Source organism: Pelodiscus sinensis, chromosome 3, assembly GCF_049634645.1.
Source record: "Pelodiscus sinensis isolate JC-2024 chromosome 3, ASM4963464v1, whole genome shotgun sequence".
Lineage (NCBI taxonomy): Eukaryota > Metazoa > Chordata > Testudines > Trionychidae > Pelodiscus > Pelodiscus sinensis.
In genome coordinates this window covers 183,888,986-183,916,121 of record NC_134713.1, presented here as the reverse complement: position 1 = coordinate 183,916,121, position 27,136 = coordinate 183,888,986, and the positions used below count along the sequence as shown (strand labels likewise).

Genomic DNA, 27,136 nt, shown 5'->3' with positions numbered 1-27,136 from the left:
TCTCTTCACCCCAACAACAGAGCAACACTCTTTTCAAACAGTGACGCTACAGCTCTGAAGTGTGCACACAAACTCCCATTGCACACGTGCCATTGGAGTAGATGGACTTGCAAGCTAGAGACCCAAGTATCTAATGAAAATAGATGTCTGCACTTCCACAATACAAGACCGGATTTTATGCTATAAATAAACTAGGGGGCTGCACCCCCTGCTTGCCATGCTTGCCAACCTCCCTCTATCCACCGCAGCCAGATCCTGGCCTCTTCTACCCGTGCTGCAGCAGGAGGGAGGGCCACCACTGGCCCTTACTGTGGCCAGATGAGGCCTGGACCACAGGGCTTGCCCCGGGATCAGGCCCAGGGACAGGATGCTGTGGCCATATGTGGCTTGGCCAGGCTTAATTTTAAATGAAGTAAAGTATGTCCAAAACAAAAAGGTTTCAGCATTGTTGTTCTTGATGGCAGTGGTGGGGAATTGTGACAGACGGCTGGCTAGGCCAGAGCTCTGCCACTGTAGCTTGCCTGAGGAGGTGATGGCCACAGTGGAACAAGCCCAGGCCTGAAGGGCTATTAGAAAAATCTGTGGGCCTCACTGGGAGAGGGCTATATAAGGCAGAGGAAGGCAGCCAGGAGGGGGAATGGAGGAGCGGCGAGCGGCTGAGTGTGCTCCCAGGCAGATGGAGGAGCTGACTGAATGGACTGTAAGCTTTGTAAATAGAAGTTGGTGGGAACTGACAATAAAATCACGGGTGACTGCACCAGAAGTCTCTCTGGCTGATTCGTGGACCAAAAAGTGTCCCAGACCAAGGGGCCTGAGTGGGGACTCCGCCACAGGAACCTTTTTGGGTTGGGGGCCACTGACCCACAGAAAAATCAGTTGGCGACCACACAAGTGAGAAGGAAAAAAAAGCCCCCCCAAAAGCCCCCAACCCTCATTGATATGGCCTCCAACTGAAACACGTCACTTCCCTGGTGTTCTAGCCCCGAGGGGAACAAAGCCTCAGTCCAGATGAACTCTTCTGGGGTTCCAGGGTTAGTGGATTTTGTGGGGCCCCTAGGCTCTGGGGTAGGGCCAAAAATGAGGGATTAAGTGTGTGGGACAGGGATGGGGATGCAGGATCTGGGCAGCAGGTGAGGTGTAGAGAGGCTGAAGGTGCGAGGTCTGGGTGGGAATTAGGGTGCAGGAGCAGGCGGGGAGTAGGATGTCTGGCCAGGAGGGAGGGTGCAGGAGCAAGGGAGGGTGGAGGAGCAGGCTGTCTGGGGGAGAGGGGAGGGTGCAGGAGCAGGCTGAGGGCAGTGTGTTTGGCCGGAGTAGGAGGCAGGAGAGGGTTGGGGGTGCGGGGTCTCAGTGGCGGGAATGAGTGAACAGGCTGGGGGTGCGGGATCTCGGTGGGAGGGTGAGTGAGGGGGACGTGGGTTGTGGAGTCTCAGCAGGGCGGTGAGGGGTTTGGGGCAGGAGCAGGGTGGGGGTAGGTGTCTGGTCGGGAGGGGGCAGAAGCACGCTGGTGGCAAGGTGTCTGGCTGGGAGGAGTGGGCTGGGGGTGTTGGTTCTCGGGGGGGGAAGTGAAGGTCTGGGGGTGCAGGGTCTGGGCATGAAGGGTGGGAGGCACTTACTTGTATTCAGGCCCTATGTCAGTCCCAGGCTTGGCTTCCCGCTGCTCCCATTAGCTGGAATCTGGCCAAGAGGAGCGCAGGGAAAGCCTCCAGACAGCGCACTGCTGTTCCCCCAGCCCAGGAGGGGGAGTGCTTCTTCCCCACGCAGTGAGGCTTGGGGCTTTCTCTGTACCCCCACCCTGCGCCGCAGTGGGAAGCCAGCTCTGGTGCTCCAACCACACAGAGGAGGAGGGAGGGTGAGGCTGCAGCGCCAGGCAAATGGGGCCCGGGCCACTCAGGTCCGTGCTGGGCACCTCCTCACCCACCTTGCAGGAGCGCCACTCACTGCTGCAGCCCCACACATGGCTGGGTGGGAGGGAGCCTGTCTGGGCTTGGGTCTCATGGGGCAGCTCAGCACTGGGCTTAGGACATGGCCACTCGGGGCACGGTGGAGGATGGGGTGGCAGGCTGTTGGGAATGTGGGGCACCTCGCTCTGCACCTGGTGCTTCTCCTGACCCTGCTGGCCCAGCAGCCCGTGAGCGCCAAAAACAGTGACACAAGCAAGCAGTCCTGGAGCCAGTCACAGCGCCCTAAGGTGTGGGAGCCTGCCTCTGTTCCTGGCGTGAGTGGGCCACATCCTGGGCCTCGCACCAGCTGAAGCAGCCCCTGGGCCAGGGAACAGGCCACCTGAAAGTCTGAAGCCAAAGCTGAGCAGGCAGGACCCTTGGGAGGCAGAATCTGCCCAGCCTGGGTGGCCAGGCAGCTTTGCTGGTTCCTGAACAGTGTCTGGGGTAGGAGCCCGTGCGAAGGCGGAGCCTTTGGACGCAGATGACATGTGATGTCATTCCATTGTCCTGCAGGAAATTTTTATATATATCATTTTTATATATATAAAAATTTCCTGCAGGACAATAGAATGACATCACATGTCACACAAGGACTTAGTTCAAGTTAACGTTTGACTGCCGCAAGTAGCCGTGGGCAGTTGGTTCGGACTAAGGGGATTTAAAAATGGCGCCCGGATGGGAAGATGCAAATAAAGCCCGGGATATTTAAATCCCGGGCTTCATTTGCAACTTCGAATGCCTACATTAGACTCCCTAGTTCGAACTAGGGGACTAGTGTAGACATACCCTGACAGTGTTAGGTTGTTTGTGTGGAGTAATATACGCAAGCTTCTGTTACTTTATATATCAACTAAGAGTCTAGCCTACAGTGTTTTATATATCAACTAAGAGTCTAGCCTACAGAGTCTAGCATACACAGTCACTGCCAAAATTAGCTTTATGGGAAAAAGAAATAATATTAAAAATGGCAATGGCTGATTATTGGTGCACTAGAATGTGCAGATATCATGCTGGTGAGCACATTGCAGGCACCAGCATAGAAGGATAGACAAACAGAACACAGGAGATATTCACCTTCTATTTTGACTGAGATTACCTGTTTCGTTAGCAGAACTACGTGAAAATGTGGACAGAAACACATCTTATATTCATCTCCTATAGCTTCAGTATAGGGGCTGGAGAAGAGGGAAAGCTGATACACCTCTATGAATAACACACTTTCTATACAACTAAACAATACACCCATGCACTGTATTCAGGAAGGGGGGTGACTTCCATCCTTGAATTGCATATAAAACCTTGAATTGCATATAAAACCAGCATAATGGAATTTTTTGTACCTGTATTGTGCTGGGGACAGTGGGTACAAAATCCACATCCTCCCCCAACTCAGGGACAGGTAGTTCAAATACTAATATCTTCACAGTATTATATTAGAGAAGCTTCATTTAGAATTAAGTCCAGCTGACTGGAAACAATATTTCAGGGTAAAAAAGCCAAAACAAAAATCAGGCCCACCCCTCAAATAAAGACAATGTTTCTGAGTACATAGAAACAGAGAAACATGCTTTGAGCCACTGCTGAGAGCATAACAGCAGCTCTTCTTCTGCTATCTCAATGAAAATCAAAAAGAGGAAACTAAACTCTATTAGCAGCTGTCACACTGCCACTCATATCTGAATGGAAAGGAGTTGATGTATTGCAGAATGGCAAACCTATCAGCTGCAGATGGTATCAGAACATTTTTTTTTCAATGACTAACCTGATAAGGTCATAAAGTCATAATGGCTACGTCTACACTGCAGGCTTCTTGTGCAATAATGGCTGTTCTTGAGCAAAAACTTGCAGAGCGTCTACACTGCATGTGCGTTCTTGTGCAAGTAAATTTACAGTAAAGCGTCGGAACAGAAGGCTTTTTGCACAAGAGTTATTCCTCTCCCCTCAAGGAATAAACCCTCTTGTGCAAGAGCTCTTGTGCAAGAATACAATGTGGACAGGCTACAGGGGTTTCTTGCGCAAGAAACTCCTATGGCTAAGATAGTCATCAGAGCTTTCTTGTGCAAGAGAGCGTCCACACTGCCATGGACACTCTTGTGCAAAAGAACATCTCTTGCGCAAAAGCACATGGCAGTGTGGACGCGCTCTTGTGCAAGAACTTTTGCGCAAGAAGCCTGCAGTATAGACGCAGCCCTTGAGATGGGACAATGTTTCTGCCCAGCCTGTAAAGAGCTGAAAATGACTAAGCAACTGATGTGCATAGGTCATAGGAGAGAGGCAGGTGGCAACAGAAGGTGACTGACAGCTTGAAAATGACTGACTGGTGAAGCAGACAAGCACAAGAAGTAGCCACAGGGTGGCTGGCAGAGAGGTGCTGGTGCAAAGGCACAATGAATGGCCAGTAGACGGTTGGTGGAGAGGGGTGGTGAGAGCAGTGAGTAGGCAGCTGGCAGTGGGAGCCTCGAGCAGGCGGATGGCACAAGAGACTGGTGAGTGGCCAGGAGGTGGCAGGCAGAGGGGGAGAGTGAGTGCTTGAGCAGTGGAGCAAGTAAGGTGCTATTCCCCTCTCCACCCAGAGTGGGAGGTGAACTCTGCCAATGCACTTCTGAACTCTGGATCTGCACTAACCAAGGAAAACAACTGTGTGGGATTCAGAGAAGAGTTGAGCACATGAAAGGGACTCTAAGGTTGCTGGACATAATAACCTGAGGGGTTAAGGACATTGCCCAATCTACAAAACAAAACAAAAGCGCGTGGATTTTGTTTGTGAACCCTCTCAGCAGTGTTTTCCCAAATTAATGCCAAGTTACTTCCCTCCTTTTAATAAAAGCTTTTCTACAGACTCTATCCATGTCTATACTACAGGGTTTTTGCGCAAAAACCTGCAGAACGTCCACACCTCAAGCATCTTTTTGCGCAAGTAAATTTACAATAAATCAAAAGAACAGAGAGGTTTTTGCAGTATAGGTATTCCTCTTTCTATGAGGAATAACTCCTTTTTGCGCAAGAGCTCTTGCACAAAAAGGTGTGCGTGGACGGGGAACAGGGGATTTTTGCACACAAAGAGCCAATCAAAAAAAGTACAGGTGCCCTGGGGGCTATTCTGTGAATAGCAATCAGAGCTTTCTTTCGAGAGAGTGTCCATGCAGTCTGGATGCTCTCTTGCACAAGAAGTTTTTGTGGAAGATCTCTTCCGCAAAAAACTTCTTGTGCAAGAAGCCTGCAGTGTAGACATAGCCTCTGTGCTTGTGCATGGGGGAGTATTGCTTCTCAGAGATGCCCAGGGTGCTGTGTAATTTTCCCAGGTTACTGGATGGCAGCAGCAGCCAGTTCTGTGTTTTATCGATGGAAAGGAACCCCTAGATATTGAACCTGGCCCTAGTTGCTGCTGGCTCCACCTGGCCAAAGTATATGGCACGTGGGTGCTGCTGGCTTCACCTCCAGTATATGGCATCTGGTGAAGTATCAGGAGAATTCAAATGAAAAGGGTGAGAATACATTGTCTTGAGATATATCAATCTTTTTATTCGGTCAGAACCTCCATACAAAAGTACCCGTTTGCCCTACAGCCATGCTACACTATGTCTTTCCATTCCTTTAGCCTCTCAAGTCACACCCACCTACATTTCAGATACTGGGGTGAGGAGGAAGCCATGGGAATACTGCACAAGGCTACATGACTCTGAGTCAGACAACGTCACATGTGGAATAAGAATAATTGAGGCTTCACTCATATCTGAAATATTGTATTTGCTACCCTAAGAAATAATAAGAGTAATCAAAGAGATTTTAATAGGGAGTAAAAGAATATTTCTAGGAGTGGCAGATACAACTGGAGAGTCTATCTAGGGTTTCTCTATTTGAGGGTGGATTAAAAAAAAAGAAGAGTTAAGACCAAATTAAATGTTTTCTCTTCCCCTCCCTTAAATAATCTTTACACCAGCTGAACTTCCTTCTCTGCAGAATTTAGTGTTTGCAAGTGTTGAATATATCTTACTAGTTTCCATAAAGAGAGTAATGTTAGAAATAGCTGAGAAGGAAAGCAGCTCTCTAAAATGGCATCAAGGAGATCTATGGTTATTGTCTCAAGCATTTTCATATCTAATGTATTTATTTTACAAACAAATATATGGCTTTCTATCTGTCATCCCCAGGCCAGCCAACAGGGGGGAGCAAAAGGTGCAATTGCCTGGGGCCCGGGGCTCCAGCTGCCGCTGTGGCAGTGGTGGCACCCAGAATCATGAGGCACTTAATGGAGCTCCATGCGGCACTCAGTGAAGCAATTAGGGCTACTTGAGGAGGTGGGGACACCGTGCAGGCTGCTTCAGGAAGTGCTTGGGGGGGGCAGTGCTATGGTCCAGGCAGTGCTGAGGACGGACTGCCCTCATCCCACCCCTACCACCTTCAGTCCTACCCCTTCCGGGAGTGTGGAGTTGCTCCTCTCCCCCCCCCCCACACATATACACACCTTGCCCAGGAGCCCAACCAGGCTTTCAGCTCCCTTGGTCAGTCATTATGTTCATTCTGTTTTCTGAAGGTCAAGGTATGTGCTTTTCTACTGTGCTCTATGAGCCCCCTGCTGGAGTGGCTGGGGAAGGGCATGTACAGTGGCCTACAACAGTGAACATTATTCCAGGGCATGATACAAGGAAATAAACTCCCCCCTGCCTCTGTTTCCCCTACTCTGCACAACAAGCAGGAGGCTCCCAGGGGGCAGCTCTGAGCAGGAGCAGCAGAGCAGTGTGGGGAGGGGCACCTGAAGTTCTGGCACTTGATACCTTTCCAGCCAAACCAGTCAGGATCACCTGTCAGTCTCCAAGATCTGCCGGATGGTGACCACTGCTATACACAGAGCACTGTCAAATACAAAAAGAAAACAAACAGGGAGAGGAGAGAAAGAAAAATTATCCTTTCAATTACCTTTCATTTTTATTTATCTCATACATGTGTGTATAAAACAGTAAGAAAAACCTGTTAGAGAAAAATGTGACTATTAAGATGATATTGTCCTTTAATATTTTTGGAATAACAAATCCTCAGGAATAAAGTGTGAAAAAAAATCAGTTTGACAATCTTTTGAACATGGAACTGTGATTTAAATCTCTGGGACTTGCCCAAAATGTTGTAACTAGATTCCACAAATGCTTTCTCCCTCTTCAGCCTAGCATGCAATGTGCACACCTCCCATGAGGGTCATATGAAATGACCTGTCTCTTCTCTTTCTCTCATTATCACAATTAAGGGCCATTCCTCTTAGTTTACTGCAGAAAAAAACAATAAGCTCCTGGTACCATCCACTTTAGGACTCAGGGCAGAGAAAGTGGCAATGTGGGGGGAAAACCAGTTATCTAGCTTCTTGTGTCTATTGATCTTCAAGATGCTTTGCTCATGTCCTTTCTAGTAGGTACGTGCACCATGTGCAAAGTCATCTGAAGGCTTTTCCCCTAACAGTACATGTCGGGTCAGCTGTGGAGCCCCCTGGAATCACTCCTTCAATCTATGTCCCTATCAACCTGCCACCTCTCAGTTCCTTTTTGCTGGATATTCAGACAGAGTGGAAGGCGGGTGGATCTTGGAATGCACATGGGCAACACACCTCCAAAAACAACAATTACAAGAAGGTAGATAACCATTTTTCTTCGAATGTTTGCTCATGTCAATTCCAAGTAGGGTACTCCCAAGCATCACCTAAGAGGAGGGGTTGAGCTCAGCAGTTCGCCAGCTGCAGGACCATTCTACAAAATGCAGCATTGTCTGTGACCTGCTGCGTAATGGCATCGTGTGATGGAAAGGTGTGGATCAATGACCAGGTGGTTGTCCTGAAGATGCCTTGAACTGGGGATATGTGCCAGGAACACCTCTGAGGATGCCTCTTGTGGAGTGTGCTATCAGCACAAGGGCAGAGATCTTTGCTAAGTCACAACATGCCCAGATCATTCCCTGTTGCTAGCATGTGGCATAGGAAAAAACACAGGAAGAAAAATGTTCTAGTTTGTGCAGAATTGTGAAATTACCTTTGGGAGAAAGGTCAACTGCACCTTGTCCTTACAGAAAACTCATAGAAGGGAGATCAGAAGGTAAGGCCTGAAGCTCAGACAGCCTCCTTGCTGAAGTTATAGCTGCCAAGAACACTACTTTCCAGGAAAGACAGCATGTTGCTAGTGTCTTGAAAAGAGGTCCCATCAGTCTAGAGAGCACCAGGTTGAGATCCCGTGGGGGGAAATGGTCGTTTTACTTAAGGTACAGACTAATACTTTGAGAAAGTAGCCCACTATGGTGTTAGTGAAAACTTAGTGACTGACCGAACTGGGGTGGATAGTGGCCAGGTATACTTGATGATACTGACAGACCCTGCTGTTTCAGATGCAGCAAATAGTAAAGAGAACTGCTGACTGTAATGGTGGATGTCCTTTCGTAATGCCCAAATGGAGCCTTTCTTCCCTTTAGCCAAATAAGTGATGCTAGTGGATGGCTTCCTGCGGCCAAAGATGACTTATCCAACAGGGTCTAAGCATGTGAGTTCCAAGGGGTTTAGCCACGGAGTTTCCATGCCATGAAATGGAGAGACTGCAGATTAGGATGCCAGAGGTGGCCATAGTCCTGTGTGATAAGTCTGGAACCAAGGGCAGAATTATCAGTGAGTCCACTTACAGGTCTGACGTGTGGTAAGCCAGTGCTGGCATGGCCACACTAGTGGTATTAAGATCATTGATGCCCCTCCCTTCTGACATTCAGCAGCACCTTGTGTACAAGTGGAAAGGGCAGGAATGCATGCAGTAGATGGTCCTTCCAAGGGATGAAAAAAGCATCTGCAAGTGAGCCTGGTCTGTGATTCAGGAAAGAGCAAAGCTGCTGGTTCCTCTGGTGGGTTGTCATGATCAAATCTATCTGGGGAAATCCCTGCTGTGGAAAGATGTTGATTCTGACATTCAGGCAGAGGAACCACTCGTGATTGTGGAATGACCTGCTGAAATGATCAGCCAGTTCATTTTGGGAACCAGGAAGATACGATGCCTCTGGATATATTGAATGGATGATGCAGACGTCCCACAGTCTGACATAGGGGCAAGGAGCAAGCGCCACCCTATCTGTTTATATAAAACATCTCTGTCATATTGTTTGTTAATACTGATTACACATCTGCCTTCCAGATGGGCCTGGAACAACTGGCAAGCAAGATGGACTGCTTTTAATTCCCTGACATAAATATGAAGCCAAAGTTCCACAAGACCAGAGGCCCTGCATCTTCCTAAGGGCACCATCCATCCCATCGCCAATGCACCTGTGACTAGAAACATCAACGGTTGGGCCTGGAGAAGGGCTCTCCTGAACTCACCATTTGCAGGTTGAGCTACAACAGGTGGGACTTAATAACCAGAGGAGAAAGTGTAACTAACTTCTCTAGGTGATCTTGGTTTTGGTCTGCACAGCCAGGCATGAAGAGGTCAGAGCCAAAGTCTCGCATCCTTTACTGCACAGGTACAAGCAGCCATGTGACTGAGCAGCTTCAGGCAATTTCACACTGTAAAAGTAGGGTATCACCTTAGGTCTTCTATGTTAGTGCCCATGATCAAAAAATGGGATTCCAGAAAGAATGCTTTGGCTTCGCCTCAGTCTAGAAGAGTCCTGAACCCTATCCACTGGGTAGGGTTTAGAGTTAATTTTGGCAATTCAGTATTCATCTGAGCTCATCGAAAGTTGATCTTATCAGGTTCATGTGCTACTACACCTGGGCTTTGGTACAGTCCTTGGTAAGTCAGGTATCTAGATGTGGGAATATTTATATTATTGCCTCCTTGGCAAGCCCTTGCTAAACACTGAGGAGCAGCTAATATCCTAACGGGGAGAACCACTACCTAATAATGGGTGTTGTTGACCACAAAGTGCAGGAACTGCCCATGGGATGGTACTATTGACATGTGGAAGTATGCAGCTTTCAAGTGTACCAGTCCCTGGGATTCAGGGAAGGAATAATGGAAGCCAGAGAGGCCATGAAGAACTTCAGCTTTTTCATGAATCTGATCTTAGTCTGCCTTTGGGTTTTGGGATTAGGAAATATTGGGAACAGAATCCCTTGCTCCAGAATGATTTTCTCTATTGCTCCAGCTTCTAGGGCCAGGTCTACACTAGACCTGGAAGGTCGACTAAAGATACGCAACTCCAGCTATGTAGAATATGCAACTGGAGTCGGTTTACCTTAAGCCAAACTTGGCAGCATCCACACAATGGGGGGGGGGGGGGGGGCGGATGGGAGCAAATGCTCCTGTTGGTTTCCCTTACTCCTTGCAACAATGAGGAGTACAGGCACCAGCAGGAGCTGTCCTCAGTGTTCAATTTACAGGTCTAAATTGAAACCACAAAATTGAATCCCAGAACGTTGATCTGCAGTGCAGAGAGTATAGAGCCTCCTTAACAGTGCTTGCACTTCTTGTATGAGAAGTTGCACATGAGAAGGGTCCCTGAAAAGGGACGAGGAAGAGAGGTGGGAGGGAGGAAAGGAACAGAATTGGAGCGAATATTTCAGTTCTACTATGGATAAGACCCACTGGTCTGAAGCAATCTGGGACCACACAAGGTAGAAATCAGATAAATCATTCAAGAAGCAGAAGAAAGATCAGGATTCTGCCTGGTGCGTCGCTCCCTGACACACCTTCAAAAGTTTTGTTTGGGGGCTAACAACTGCCGTAGGGTATGTCTACACTACAGCGCTAATTCGAACTAACGCATCTAGAACTAAAAACTAGTTCGAATTAGCGTTTTGCTAATTCGAACTAGCACGTCCACATTAAGTGGACCCTGAAGCGGGGTTAAGGATGGCCGGAAGCAGTGCCGGCAGGGCATCAGAGGAGGACTTAGAGCGTGGAGATGCTGTCTCAGGCTAGCCGAGGGCTGCGCTTAAAGGGACCTGACCCCCACCCCGGACAGACAGTTCTCAGGGGTGCCCCGCTTGCAAAGCAGTCCTGGCTTGGAGTGCCCTGAGTGCCCACACTGGGCACATCACAGCACTCGGCCATCAGCCCGGCTACACTTGCCGCAGACTGCCATCTGGGGAGAGGGGGCAATTGAGGGGCTGCAGGAGAGCTTCCACCCCCAGAAGCCCGCAGAGCCACCCCAGTCCTCCCCATCGGGGGCTCGTGCCCCATTCCTCCCTCACCTCCTTCCACTTACCCTTCCCTAGCCCCTCTTCTTGATGTACAAAATAAAGATAACTTGTCTTCCAAAATGGAATCTGTCTTTATTGAACAAAACTGGGGGAGACTGGGAAAAGGAGGTGAGAGAGGGGAAGAGAGAGGCTGGGAGAGGGAAGGGCAACTAAAATGATCAGGGGTTGGGAACAGGTCCCATATGAAGAGAGGCTAAAGAGACTGGGACTTTTCAGCTTAGAAAAGAGGAGACGGAGGGAGGACAGGATAGAGGTCTCTAAAAGCAGGAGTGGTGTGGAGAGGGTGCATACAGAAAAGTTCTTCATTAGTTCCCATAAAGAAGGACTAGAGGATACCAAAGGAAAGGAATGGGTAGCAGCCTTCAAACTAGTAACAGAAAGTTGTTCTTCACAAAGCAAAGAGTCAACCTGTGGAACTCCTTGCTGCAGGAGGCTGTGAAGGCTAGAACTGGAACAGAGTTTAAAGGGAAGTGAGATCAAGTCATGGAGGTTGGGTCCATGGAGTGGTATTAGCCAGGGGGTAGGAGTGGTGTCCCTGCCCAAGGTTTGTGGAAGGCTGGAGAGGGATGGCACGAGACAAATGGCTTGGTCACTGTCTTCGGTCCATCCCCTCCAGGGTCCCTAGGGTTGGCCGCTGTCGGCAGACAGGCTACTGGGCTAGATGGACCTTTGGTCTGTCCCAGGACGGCCATTGTAAGCTCAGGGCTCAGGGTCGGGGGTCTCACTGGACGCTCTTGATTCTCTTGCACACCTGCTCCTGGGTGGCCAGGCTGGCAGCTCTACTGCCCAAGCCGGCCACTTTCCTGTGCCTGGTGCGGAGATCATGGACGAGGTCCACAATGTCCGCACTAGCCCAGGTGGGTGCCCGCCTCTTGTGGTCCCGGGCAAGCTCCCAGGAGCCGCCAGCCTGGTCCCGGGAAGAGGGGGAGGGCTGGGGGGCATCGGGTGGGTGGCTTGATCCATGCCAGGTGCAGGGTCTGCTGGCTGGTGCTGGCAGGCTTGCACCTGGCATGGGCACCGTAGCCAGCCCGTTCCCCTTTAAGGGCTCCGGGGCCGGGAGGGGGGCAGTAGAGTTTCCCTGGTGTTGGCCAGAGTGGCCACCAGGGAAACCTGGGGAGGCCTAGCCTCCCACTAGTTCGAATTAAGGGGCTACACACCCCTTAATTCGAACTAGTAAATTCGAACTAGGCTTAATCCTCGTGGAATGAGGATTACCTAGTTCGAACTAAGCGCTCCGTTAGTTCGAATTAAATTCGAACTAACGGAGCACTAGTGTAGCGCCTATGAAAGTTAGTTCAAACTAATGTCCGTTAGTTCGAACTAACTTTGTAGTGTAGACATACCCTTGCTGAGCTCTGCCTCTAGTTGTAAGAGGGCTGTGAAGGATTTTGCCTATTACTCTTCCCTGCTTGCTGTTGTAATCTTGTCGGGGCTGAGTGGAGTAGAAGCACAGTGTAGGCGGAGCCTGAAATGCTTCTTCGTGGGACTGGTGTTTGTAGCTCCAGGGACTTCAGTATTACTTGTGAGTCCTTGAGATTATGGAGCTTAAAGCCTGTTTATTTCAAGAAATGACCGAAGCCATCAAAGGCAAGTCTTGAATTTTTGTTGGATCTTGTGCGAGAGGCCCAAAACATGCAGCCATGAGCTCCTTCACATGGCTATAGCAGTGGACATCCTCTGGGTCACCAAGCCCACTGACTCCAGTGCAAATTGCAAGGAGAGTCCTGTGATAACCTTGCCCTTTTCAAGTATGGCTCCAAAGTCAGACTGATAATCATTTGGGATCAACTCTTTGAACTTGGTCAGAGTATTTCAAGACTTAAAATTATATGACTGGCAACCCGAAGCTGGAGCTCTCCAGTGGAGTAGACATCATGGCTCAAAAGTCAAGCTTCTTTGGGTCAGATTTGGGTGTCGGTCCCTGCTGTCCTTGCCTCTCTTCCTCTTTTGCAGCCACCATGACTAGTGTGCCCTGCTGAGAGTGGGTAAATAGGTACTAATGTCCCTTTGAGGGTACAAAGTACTTTTTCCCAACCCTTTGGCCATGGGACAAAGTACTTTTTCCCAACCCTTTGGCCATGGGAGAAAGAGAGGTGGGAGTCTGCCATAAGGTCTTGATAGTATTTGGGATGATCTTAATCGGGGAGACTTGCCCTTTAAGGACCCTTAGGAATCTGAATGTCCATGATTAGATCAGTTTCTTCTGACAACTCTGCCTGTAAGCCCAAGTTTTTTGCTACCCCTTCTGAGAAGCTCCTGGTGGGTTCTGTTGTCCATAGCCAGCAACGTGGCAGATGGGCCTGCTACTACCTCATGCAGGGAGTATGAGGATAATATTCTTGATGGCATCGAGTCCTCATTACTTTCCTACTCAAGGGGATCCTCCCACACTGATACTTCTTGTATGGTGTTGGGGGAGGGGAGAGGTGGCACACCCGCCCCAGTCTTGGTGCCAGCTTTGACATTGGCCTTGATACAAGCTTGGGCTTTGGTCTCTGAGTCTCGTGGAGGTTCCTGCACAATGAAGAATGACTGAGGAGCCTGCCTTTCTGAGGCAATTGACAGTGAATTGGAGCCTGGCCCCTGAGCTTGGTGATGTGCCCATGGCATTCAGAAAGGCCATTGTGTTGGCACTTGCCATTGTGGTAGTGAGCACTATGGGAAATTGCTGCCTTGCCTTCTCCCTAGAATAGCAGTGAGAGTGGTTGCTGGCTTCCCCTTGAGGAATATGACTGGCTACAACCCCAAAAGGTGAGTCTGACCTGGGTGACCACAAAGGTGCCAAACGGAATGGTGCCAGAGAACGGTGCTAACAGGAGGGTGACCAATGCTGCATTATGGTTGGTTTTCCCTTGGAAGACCTGGTGCCTCTGTGTAGTGCTGGTGCCTGTGGTGCTATCACTGCCAAGAGGTCCCAAGCCCTCTCAAACATGTCCAGGATGGACAGAAGATCCAGTTCCTCCATCTGTCTCTCCTGCATGGGGGAGTTCACTAGAACTGGACTCCGTGGATCTCTCTGTGAGGTCAAGTCAATAGTGTCGGTTTCAACTCAGCAGGGGCTGAGTTCACTCAACAAACACTTTTACACTCCACTGCTGATCAAGTGAACACCCCTGTGGCTCTCTTCTGCTTCTTGTGTGGCACTAGAGTGTGAGCGGTGCTGCACAGCCATAGAGCCTGACTTTGGTGCTGGAGAGTGATGTTGTCATCAGCCTATAGACCAATATTCCTTATAATCTTTTCCATCCATGTGCAGAATAAATATTTTTATGTGCACCAAGACATGTGCGAATGTGCATGACCCCTAGAAACAAAAAACCCAGCTGTGGACACTCTGATAATCAGCTGGGCGGTATGTGAATCTCTCCTGAGTGGCTACAGAAAGTGCACAGCTTACAAGGAACACTGCTCTCCACCCTAAATCCTTTATCAGCGCTACAACCTGTCACTGAGGCCAGTGAGCTCTGCATCAAAGTACTGTCACATCTTCAGGTGCACAGGCCTGGCTTGGTTTACCATGATTGGCTTAACAATTTTTTATTTAAGAAGTACTAATCATCTTTAACTCAAAATAGAAATGTGAGTCCAACTGCCTCACACTACAAAACTACCAATATTAAAAACTCGAGTTTTACTATTATTGTCCATTGGTTTTTCCTAGGTTGATGGGACCCTCAGATAACTAGAATTTTTAGATAACCGGAACGTCCTAATCAGATAACACAGGTTTTACTATAGTTTGCACATAGTGAAAGGGATCATTCAAAGTAGTGACCCACTAACACCAGTAGAAATTGGTCCAATAAAAGAGATTACTTCACCTACCTTTCCTTTCTAATATCCCGGGACTGGCATGGCTACAATTATACTGCACACTAGACACACAAAATTAGAAAACTGGCAGAAACTTCATCTTCACTAATAATTTTGATGTATTAATGGATTTTTCAACTCAGAGTATTTAACAGTGAAAAGAATTACAACAAGGTGGTCCATCTCTAGATGTCTACCACTCTGTTGTTTAAGTGCCACAATAGAACAACTAAGGGCATGTCCACACAGCAGCATTATTTTGAAATAACCTATGAGGGCAATGTGCAGTAACTGCACCAGGAGGTGCAGCATGAGGTCTAAGAGCCGGCAACTGCTTTCCAGCAGGTTCGGATCCATGGCTGGGAGTGCTATGGTGTCCATAAGGGCAACCAGAGCATGGAGTGACATGAGTTTGCTGTCCCTCAAGGAGGTAGGCAAAGGTGAAGAGCCTGAGATACCACAGTACAGGTGTGTCCCTTCAAGCATGAGCCTCAGCTAGCCTCAGTCAGTAGCTCCAGGAAGTAGCTCCTGATGCCCTGCCTGAAGCTGCTTCTGGGAGAATTTAAATGAGATTGAGGCTCCAAATAGTGTGGACACTCTATTTTGAAATAGCTCAGCACTATTTTAATGGACATTTGTAGTATAGACACACTATTTAGAAATAAGCTATTTTGGAATTTTTATTCTGAAATTGCTTATTTCGAAATAAGTGTGCAGTGTAGACATAGTCTAAAGGTAACAATAAGGTGTTGCTCAGAGCTGCCACCTCCTGTTCATATTCTCTATTCACATATCCTAGCCATTTTCTAGTCTAGTCAACACCACACAGAATGTTCCTTTTCTCCATCTCCAGAACTAGCAGCACACAGGAAGCATATTCCCATAAACACAATCAGAAACAAATATTCAGACAGCAACTATAAGAATGAAATAAGAAATATGTGCAATTAAACAGTTTACAATATATTTTTTCCTCTTACCAACAGGTACATTTCCATGAATAACCGAGGAAATTAGACCCAATAAATATACAGAAAGAAACACTATGGATTTTGTTTAAACAGAAAGCTCAGTCATGTTTATTTATGCGGATTAGTTAGTCCCAAAATAATTATACATTCTAGGTATCTGAAGCACAGTGGAGAATTTATAAAATATTAATTAACTAAAAAAATGACATGAAAAACACATTTCTCTGGAAATTTTGTACCAACTTTAGTTACAAGTGGCACCTAATATTACTATAAATGAAAAGCTAGAGAACTCTCTCTTGGTATTTTTTCACTTTGTGTATTTGACGACACTGTGCTTTTGACAGCCCTTTGCACACAACCAGTTTAATTATTTTCCCTGTATATCGCCAATTAGATCAACATGCTGTTCATGTGTGTAAGTTTACTCTCATGAGTGATCCTCCTCACATTAGAGTGAAGCTATACATGTCTGTGTTTGCAGGATAAGAAATCTCTTTGCAGAAAGTTTTTGCAGAAAAACCCTTATAAAATATTTTGATTAAAAATATCAGGACATTATGAAAAAGTTGATCTGGATTTTGTAAAAAACTGGATTTTGTAAAAATTACGGAAATTTAAAAAAAAAAGCTGTCAATATCCTTTTAGATACAATCAATTTTTAGGAACTTCTCAAAAGACTTCATATATGTAAACAAAAAAGGAATTTTGCCGAAAAATACATTTTAGCCAGGTATGGATTTACACTGTAAATAACAAGTAGCAAAATAGTTAGGACTTCACCAACAGACCCAAAGAAAATAATTTGGTGTTCCATGATTACTCAGCAGATGGTAGCACAAAGAGTCAGTATATTGCTTCATAAAGCTCAAACATTAAACTGACATAGTGAATTACCATTTTAATTAAAGAAGATCAATCCCTTTAGATTAAACCATAGAAGCCAAACTACAGGGTAGCATGTACACATGATTTGTAGGCAGAAGACTTCTGTCACTAAGGGCTTTATTCTGTCCCAGTGAAGTCAATGGAAATTAGGGATGTAAAAGCGTAACCGTTTAAACAGTTAACTGATAAGCAACAGTTACATGCTGGCTCTTGCTCCCGGAGAGCTGGCTGTTACCCTGCCCCCAGCTCCTGGTGTGTTCCTTCTCCCAGGGAGCCGGCTGTACTGTGAGCTCTGTGACGTAAAGCTTTTATATATAAGCTTTATACTGCAGCACGTATAACTATGTAACTGCTAACATTTTTAACAGTTACAAAGTTCCATTTTTAACTGATTTTTACATCCCTAATGGAAATTACATCATTGATTTCAAAAGAAGTAGAAACATGTCCTAATGTAATTTGCATTTCATTTAATATATAATTAGCACTAATCTCTCACTTCTTGCTCCTTCTCAGACACTAATAGAAACTCTATTTTACTTTACATTCATTTTTTTATTGTATCAGTTTGGTATATATGGTTGTGCCGATTTTCTTCCGCATATTGATCTGAGGAAGTGGGTCTGGCCCACGAAAGCTCATCACCTAATAAACCATCTTGTTAGTCTTTGAAGTGCTACATAGTTCTGTCTTTTGTCTATTTTACTAAAGCAGTGAATGAAAAATCTGCACTACCATTTAGGATTAAGGAATTCTTGGTTTAGAGAAAGAATAAATTTTACAGATGAACAAATAGTCACATAAAACAATGATCAAGTGTTATCTTTGAAAGTCTTGCTACAAAGAGTCTAGCTAATTTACTTGCTGAATGAAAATTTATTAATTCATTTACAAGAATGTGCAGCATTTGTAGTTAAAATGCAAAAGATACTGGAAGTTTAACAAATCATATGAAGGGATTAAAAAGACAAGACAAGAAATAGGTATGGTTTTGGCAGTAATTCTTGATAGGTGTAATCCTGCAATCCTTATTCAAGCAGAAATCCTGCTGTAGGGAGTTTTGGATGCCCAATGAATCTAGGTTTAGGATAGATTCACAAACTAGAAAACTGTTTACTAGAATAGCACAGTAGCAATCAGTAACCCTCTGGTGTGTAAGTATAGATATGGCCTTAGGAGCCACTATGGCAGTCCTCCTGAAACACCCAATGTCACCCAAAGATAGTCCTCCAGTGGCTAATTTATATGGCTTCAGGGCACGTTTTTGTGCTGGCAGAAGAGCATAAGAATGCTCTACTGCAGGGAGAAATTGGCCCATTATATTCTGACACCAAATATCCTGGTTTAAAGGTTGAAGCAAAAAAAAAAAAAAAAATCTAGCAGGATCCTTGAGACTCAGACATTCAAATTAGCATGAAACACAGCATCTCAGGGCTGGGAACAAGCATGAGAAATTTAGTTAAAGAGACAATTAGGTCTTGGTTAAAACTTTAGGTCTGTAGGATTTTGTCAATACTTATGGCTGGTCTCACAGCATAAATAAACTATGCTGGTATAACTGTTCACTGTAGGGGACTGCAACAATTTAACTACCGTATATTGGGTTTTAATACAATTATATCAGTGTAAAAACTGCATGTAGACAAAATCTTAAACATTCGCACTGGAGCAGGTGGATAATGGCTCTGATTCAATATGGAAATACCTATGTTCCCAATTTCAGCAGGAGATTTACCTAAGAAAGGACTGCTAGAACAGATACATTATTAATAAGTTGTTACCTTAATGGGCACAAAGTAATTGCTGGAATTTCTGCTTAACATAACTGTGCATTACAAACCTACGTTATGAATAAGTGAATCATTAACCATCTAACTATTAGAGAAAAGCTTTGTTTAGAGGGCTACATCTGCTAGCTAACTAAAACATTAATTCAAATCAAATTCAAATGTGCAAGGTGTTTGAATTTTCACACTAATATAGACATTTACAATTTTTAAATAAAATAATTTTCTGTTACTTTATACCTTGCATAACTGTTAACAGGCAGAAAATGGATGGGCGGAAAGAATGTTTTCCCTTTCAATATGTATGCCTAACTTCTATACTCATTTTGCCTTCCAGGTAACATTTATGTTTTAGACATGTAAGCTGTTTGAAACAACAAATGGCACCAGTTTATTTTAGTTTCGGCATGCATTACTCCACACTCAAACCAATAATTTCTTAAAATTAAGTGATTACTATATTCCATGTCAATAGCAAGCATAATATGTGTAGGCATCTATGTATTTTACTCAGTATGGTATCAAAGCGTTTCAAATGTCATCAGGACATTGTGTTTAATTTTGGCATATTATCTACAGCCTGTGAAAGGTTTAATGTGTGTCTAGAGACAGTAATCCTCCTTAAACACTTTAAACAAGCTATCCTGCAAAATTATTATTGTATAGTTCCTTTGAAATGTAAGACAATGAATTTCTGTATCTCAGCTTGTAATGTGAGGTTCCAGGAATTGTTTAGCACTCTCTTTCCAAGATAGGAACATATTGCTAGAGGCTCTCTTTATTTCAAGTAAATGACACATCCCTTTATTCTAGGCCACCATTTCCCTCTTAAAAGTCTCAACTACCCTAGGCTTCTGGGTTTACTGAGTCATAGGATCACCCAAAGGTCAGTAATGGGGAACTCCAAGGTCATATGTGCTAATTCTCTCTTGAAGAGTGAATGCATTATATCAATTATGCCTTGGCAGTCTGAGCAACTGCATCTACTATATATCTGAAAGAGTTTGTCTGTCCGCTTGTTTTTGTCTATTTGTTAAAAAACTCCTAAATCATAAGAGCTAGCACCACCAAATCTGGTATGCAGCTTCCTCTTAGCTTAATGCAACATAAGGTTTGCACTTGCAATTGTAATGGCATAATTTTTCCTTGATTGTCTTCACTAAAATGTATACCAGCTCTTAAATCACTTATCTCTGTGAAGTGTTTTGGCATGTTAATCAGTATACAATTACTACTTCACCATAATATCCTTGCTGCTACAGATAGAAGCTATGTTATCTGTCACTTTAATATCCGGAAAACTCAGTTAACAGGCATCTGTCATGGATGGCAATACAATTCCTCTTTCAGTAAACTGGAAAAATTCCGATAGCCCTCTGGCATCATTTTTCAACATTTTCCGATAATTGTGTAAGTCAAATTTGTAAAATTGTGGCAGTAAAGATTGTTCGGGCCATGCTTCTGCATATAATACCATTATCGGATATTATCTAATCCATCCTTTAACTATGGCTAACACTCGGTGAAAAATTCATGAACCATTGTTGTAAACCTCTAGTAACTGGGACATTTGATTAGCCGGCAACCCCCATTCCTCATGAATGCCAGATAACAAAGCTTGTCCTGTAGTATCCTCTATCATCATATACTTACATAATAAACAGAAGCCATTGAGTCTTAATGACCTCTTTTAACTTCAGTACTTATATTTTTAATATGGAAAAATCCAGTTTTTCTAGTTATTGTTATGTTGTCTAAGGTATTGTGCCCTCTGAACCTTTTTTTCCTAAATGTTCCAACAGAAAAAAATAGAATTAAAGAATATGCTCAAAATCAGAGATATTACAAGAATGTTTTTTCTTCTGAATAGGAATATTTCACATTGTTACATTTTTAGTGTGGTAAAGTGTTTAAAAATTGAATTTTAAAGTCATTCTTACATCTTGAAAAGTGAAACAGTGTAGCAGAAGGAATGGAGCAGTTAAACACATTATTTACTCCTCTGAATGGATTTCCCAGCAGTAAAGTATAAGATTTCAAAACCCCAAGGCCCTTTGTTTAATTTCAGGAGAGAATGTAGTTTGGTTACTCGGACTCAATTATCAGTGAATCATATTAAAATATTATTCTTTATATGGCATGGATGAATTTCAAAACTCCATTTATATTTGAAAAAATATCTGATATTGTCATCTGGAGAAGCAGGTTGGTCTTGAGGTTGAACCAAAGAACTAGGTGTCAAATAATCTGGATTCTATCCCTGTATTAGCTGCAGACTTTCCTTGTAATCATAGTCACTTATAACAACATTTTCAAAAGTAGTATTTAATATTGGGTACCTCGATTTTTGATTGCCAAACTTCAGACATCTAGAACATGATTTTCAGAGATCATGAATCCCCAGATGTCCCAGGCTATGTCTACACTACAGAGGGTTTTTTTGGAAAAACGACTGTTTTTCTGAAAAAACTTGATTTACGTCCACACTGCAATTGCATTTTTTCTGAAAGACCAGAAGGTTTTTTCCGACATTGGTAAACCTTTTTCTACGAGGAGGAAGTCTTTTTCCGAAAAGCCCAGGTGCCCTGGTGGCCTCTCCGTCCATAGTAATCACAGCTTAAATGCAAGATAGTGTCCATTCAGTGTGGATGCTATCTTTTGAAAAAACATATTGCTTTTTCTATGAGCTTTTGCTGTGTAGACTCTCTCTTTTGGAATAAGTTTTTTTGGAAGATCTCTTCTGGAAAAACTTATTCCGAAAGAAGCCTGAAGTATAGACATAGCCCCACTGACTTCAGCTGGAGATATGGTGCTCACTTCCCCCTTCAAATCACACCTTAGACGCCTCATTCTCCAGTCCTGTGAATTCATGTACTTTACTCCTGTAAAAAGGGAGTGTGAAATGCTACCACTGGCAAAAGTGAGTGGAGAAATCTGATTTGGTAGCATTTTGCAATCACTTTGCACTGGTCTAATTAACTACACAGTCTATAAGGGAGTGGAGAGCCAACTCCTGAGTGCCTGAGAGCTATAAAAGAAAATTTGCTCTACCCCACAAACAAATGTTAGACATCTAATAAAATATACATGTGGAGAGGAAGAAGGTATTTAACTCTCTATTTCTAGAATCAAAGGGCTGGACTGAAGCTTTATGTAGCTACGTTCCTTCCAGCATCATCCAACCAGAATTAGTGGAACTTAGAAAGAAAAAAATGGAGTTAACTTTAGAATTCTGATCAAAGTCTTTCTCTTTATTTTTCTCCTAATAGTCATAAGTAATTTTACTACAAAAAAACCCACATAAAAATGGAATTTTGCAAGCAGTCATACATGCAACACTGGCAAATTGTGTTATACACCATTTAAAAAAATCTCACAAAATATTCAGAAACATCAGCAAAATCAGGACTTTGGTTTCAACACTTTTTTTGGCTTTGAGTCAATCAATTTTTGTTAATGTAGCAATTTGGATGTTTGAGATTTTGGAAACTCAGAAATGCTTTATTATAATAAAATCATACTCTGCTAGGGAGGAGGAGCCAGCCCTCCTAGCAAACGGTCCATAAAGATGATAATTAATCACACTTGCATTTCTGACTTGGTTTGCCTTCTATTTTACAAATCCTATGTAACATTTAATTAATGTTAGGGACAGTTTTGTGTGGACTACAAAATACACTGTTTTGTGAAGTTTAGATTAATGAGGTTCTTTTGTGTTAATATGTAAATCTTGGCATCAGAATAATACAGCACAGTAAAAAAATAGATCAAAGCAATGAAGACTAGTTTGATAGGAAGGAACAATCAGTTTCACACATACAGAATGGGAAGTGACTGTCTAGGAAGGAGTACAGCAGAAAAGGATCTAGGGGTTATAGTGGACCACAAGCTGAATGAGTCAGCAGTGTGATGCTGTTGCAAAGAAAACAAACATGATTCTGGGATGCATTAACATGTGTGTTGTGAGCAAGACAGGAGAAGTCATTCTTCCACTCTACTCTGCGCTAGTTAGGCCTCAGTTGGAGTCTTGTGTCCAGTTCTGGGCACCACATTTCAAGAAGGATGTGGAGAAATTGGAGAGGGTCCAGAGAAGAGCAACAAGAATTGATTAAAGGTCTAGAGAACATGACCTATGAAGGAAGGCTGGGTTTGGGTTTGGGAAGAATTGGGTTTCTTTAGTTTAGAAAAGAGAAGATTGAGGGGGGTCATGATAGCAGTTTTCAGGTATCTAAAAGAGTGTCATAAGGAAGAGGGAGAAAACTTGTTCATCTTGGCCTCTGAGGATAGAACAAGAAGCAATGGTCTTAAACTGCAGCAAGGGAGATTTAGGTTGGAGATTAGGAAAAAATTCCTGTCAGGGTAGTCAAACACTGGAATAAATTGCCCTGGGAGGTTGTGGAATCTTCATCTCTGGAGATATTTAAGAGCAGGTTAGATAAATGTCTATCAGGGATGGTCTAGGCAGTATTTGGTCCTGCCATGAGGGCAGGGGAATGGACTCAATGACCTCTAGAGGTCCCTTCCAGTCCTAGTATTCTATGATTCTATGATACTAAGGAAACATTTCCTGTTAATACTTCAGGAGCAGATTTTCTTCCCCGATTCTGCTCAAAGTGGGCATAAAGTGGCTTCAACTCCACAGCAAGCAGTGTATGCAGCTTCTGTGTACCCTGCCCTTGGGTGTAAAGGACATGGTGAGGAATAGGGGCAAGGGCTGGAATAGGGATGGCAGCTGCAAGGAACTGTGTGCTCCATTAACTCTCAGCTGGCAGTCTCTTCCATAACCATAACCAAATGGAAGTTTAGAACTACTCACATGCTGCTCTGGACGAGGCTGGGGCTGACTGAAATATTAAGGGAGCTGCCTATGTCCCCTTTTCATTTAGTACAGCAAGCAACTCTGGGGCAGCAGAGAATCTGGCCTTTAGAGTTTATTTTCCAGTTTATGTGTGTGGGTAACTCCCTGTGAGTATGTACATCAAGATACCTCTTAATATGAAAGTCCATGAAAATACATTCATATCAATACAGGTCAGGTGTAGTACATTATCTGATAAACTTCAGCACTCTAATTAGTCATCAGGTTTTTATTATCTTCTGTTGTGAAGTCCTGCTCTCTTGCAAAAGCCACAGCACCATTTCTAATCAGCAAGCTGTGTGTAGCTGTCTCCATGACTTTATGAGTTACAGTAGAGGTAATTCATTTTCAGAATGAAAGTTACATTTTTACACAATTTTTAAGGAATTTTTTTCCTAACTCAGTGCAATGACAAAAACAAGGGCTAAAAATACTTAAAATGAAAATGAAGACATAAAAATATTAGGTTCCAAGAACAGGAAGGGTATTATTTGTTATATATCTTCTTGATTGTTTTCAAATGACTTTCAAAACAACTAGAGCATCTCTCTTGGCCTAAACAAAACAAACACAGACTTGATAGAGACCAAATTTACACGACACTTTTAATATTTTGCCCTAACTTTATATATTTCTATGTTTTCTCCTACAAGATTTTTCTGCCCTAGACCCTTTGACCAAAAAAGGTATAAGATATATATTTTCTATCTTGTGTGCACTGGAGTTAAACTAATCCACCTTCTTGTTTGATTTTTGTTTGTACTTTTACCAGAATCCAAGCACCTGACAAATGATTATTCTCAACAGAAGAGTTCTGTTTGGAGTTTTATGCAATTTCTACACTGTGTCTAGGATTGGAACCTATGGATTCTCCACTGATGATAGTAGCAGTGGAGGTTGTAGTGGACTGTTCAGAAGGCATGGACCCTTTACCACTGAGGCTAGATCTACACTTCAATGGAAAGCTGGAAAAAGATACGCAATTTATGGTACGCAAATTGTGTATCTTTTTCCGCTTTACTGTCGAAAGAGGCTTTTCTGAAATTTGCAGCGTCTAAATGGTGCCAAATTTCAGAAAAAAGTGCTCTTTCAACACATCCCTTATTTCTTGTAAAATGAGATTTACAGGGATGGCGAAAGAGCACGTCCACTTTTTTGAAAATTTTTCCAAAAAAGTCCAAATGTTCCTTGGATGCCGGTATCCCAGAAAAGCAGTGCAATCTAGATGTAGCCTGCGTTGTGTAACCCAACTCAGAGCAAGATTGAACAACAGTGATAAATATCCATCTGATATCTAATTCCATCATTGCTACTACCAATAAACTGGAGAGAAGCAGGCACAACATAACTACCATTAAGTGGATATATAATTAGTTAAATAACATCAAAAAAGAGTAACTACTAATGGAATTTTGTTGGATTAGACAGTGGTGCGCAACCTTTTTGGATTTGCGACCCCGTGCCGCGGGGGCCGCCAACTGCCAGGTCTAGCCCCGGGCCGCCAGAACTAGGCACTGCGCCATGGGGGCCACCAACTGCCGGGCCCAGCCACTGGCCAGCCAGATCTAAGTGCTACGACCACCCGGGAAGACATTCACGACCCCCTTCAGGGTCGTGACCCACAGGTTGTGCACCACTGGATTAGAGCAGTGGTCTCCAACCTTTTTACACCCAAGATCACTTTTTAAATGTCAGGGCAAGCCAAGATCTACCCCATCCCTTCCCCAAGACCCCACCCCTTCCTTGAAGCCCAGCCCTTTCCATTCCCCTCCTCTCCATCACTTGCTGTCCCCAGCCCTTACTCATTCTCACCGGGCTGAGACAGGAGGTGTGGGCTCTGGGGTGGGAATGAGGGATTTGAGGATGGGAAGGGGTGAGGTGTGCAAGGTCTGGGGCAGAATGTGGGTACAGGAGAAGGTGGAGAAGGGGATGCTGGTTCACCGTGGGGGCTCCAGGCTGGACAGTGTTGGAGTCAGGTGGAAGATTGGGGTGCTGCGCAAGGTGCAGGCTTGTGGATGTTAGGGTGCAGGAGTTTAGGATGGGGTTATATGGGGAGCTCAGGGCAGTATGGGAGTATGATGTGCTCAAGACACCGATTTGAGTGTGTAGATGCTGTAGGAGTGTTGTGGCAGAAAACTTGAGGATGTGGGGGTACAGGTGTTTGGGGATGTAAGGGGCTCAGGACGGGGTTCAGGTGTATGATAGGCTCAGGGTTGGAGGTCTGTGGGGGTGCAGCAGTGTTATGATGCTGAAGCTAGATGGGGGCTTGGCCCCAATTGGGGGATATCTGGCCAGGCTTCATTTTTAAATAAAATATTATGTCCAACAAAAAACATTTCAGAATTGTCTTTATTTATGGGAGGGGCAGGGAACCTGTTTTAGGTCAGGGGCCACTGACCCACAGAAAAATCAGTCAGGACCACACAAGTGAGTTGCTAAAAAACAACCCCTTCAAAGCCCCCCAAGCCTCACTGATGTGGCTCCAACTTAGATATCTCACTCCCCTGGCACTCCAGCCCCATGTGGGGGGAGGGTAGGTAGGACTGAGGTCCAAGGCCTCAGGCCAGATTAACTCTTCTGGAATTCCAGGGTTAGTGGAATTTGTGGGCCCTTTTACACTCGAGATGGGGCCAAAAATAAGGGATCCAGTGTGCAGGACAGGGCTGCCAAGGAGTGGGATAGGGATCGGGATCGGGAGGGGGGCAGAATCTGGGAGGAGACAAGAGCAGGGTGCTGTTGGGTGTCTGGATAGGAGCAGAATGCTGGTGGGTGTCTGGCTAGGAGGCAAGGATGGGGTGCTGGTGGTTGTCTGGCCAGGAGGCAGGGGGCTGATGCGTGTCTGGTGAGGGGGCAGTGGTGGGGTGCTGGATGGGGGTCTGGCCACAAGGCAGGGGTAGGGTGCTGGATGGGGGTTTCATCAGGGGGTAGGGTGCTAGGTGGGAGTCTGGCCAGGGGGCAGGAGCAGGTGGGGGCCAAGGCAGGGAAAGGATGCTGGTGGAGGTGGGGGCAGGGTACTAGTGGGGGTCTGGGTAGGAGGAGGGGGCAGGGTGCTGTGGCAGGGGTCTGGCCAGGGGGCAAGGACAGGAACAGCTTGGCTGGTACCCAGGGATCCCGTGGTACGCGCTGCCTCTCCCCACCCACAAACAGTCTGCGTGCTTCCAGAAAAGCGATGTCTGGCGTGCAACTGGGGACTTCCTTCCTGCATTGTCGCTGGCAAGGGGCAGAGGGGAAGTCCTGGGCTACATGCCAGATCCAACTTCTCAGGAAGCACACAGGCTGCTCCTCCACTTCCCCAAACAGCCAGTGTGCTTCCTGAGAAGTTGGATCTGATGTGCAGTTGGGGACTTCCTTCCCCATGCTTCCTGCTCAGGGGAGGGAGGGAGGGAGGTCTCCGCAGCCTGGGACTTTCCCTCCCTCCTGCTGCTGGCACAGGAAAGCAGGCAGCAGGGGGAAGGAAGTTCCCGGCTGTGCACCAGACCTGGCTTTTCAGGAAGTGTGCCAGCTGTTTGGGGGAGGGGAGGAGCAGCCCACGTGCTTCCTGAGATGTTGGGTCTGGCACGCAGCTGCAGGACTTCTCTCCCCACGCCACAGGAAGTTGGTGCTACCTCCATTTTCCCAGGAGGTAGTGCCAGTGTGTGCTACTTCTTGAGAGTGGGGGAATGGGAGGGTGGGGGAAGTCTGGAACACATTGCGATGACTGGTCGTGCCCCCAAAATTGA

The 27,136-nt window shown here is 45.2% G+C and overlaps 1 long non-coding RNA gene across 1 annotated transcript in view; it reads right to left on the bottom strand.

Annotated features, from left to right (window-relative positions):
• LOC112544276 (uncharacterized) overlaps positions 1 to 27,136 on the bottom strand; it is a 40,584-nt gene that overhangs the window by 10,068 nt on the left and 3,380 nt on the right. Inside the window, exon 2 of the long non-coding RNA XR_012903016.1 lies at positions 6,716 to 6,793. This is a non-coding gene — a long non-coding RNA (uncharacterized LOC112544276). The remainder of the gene's footprint in view (positions 1 to 6,715; positions 6,794 to 27,136) is intronic.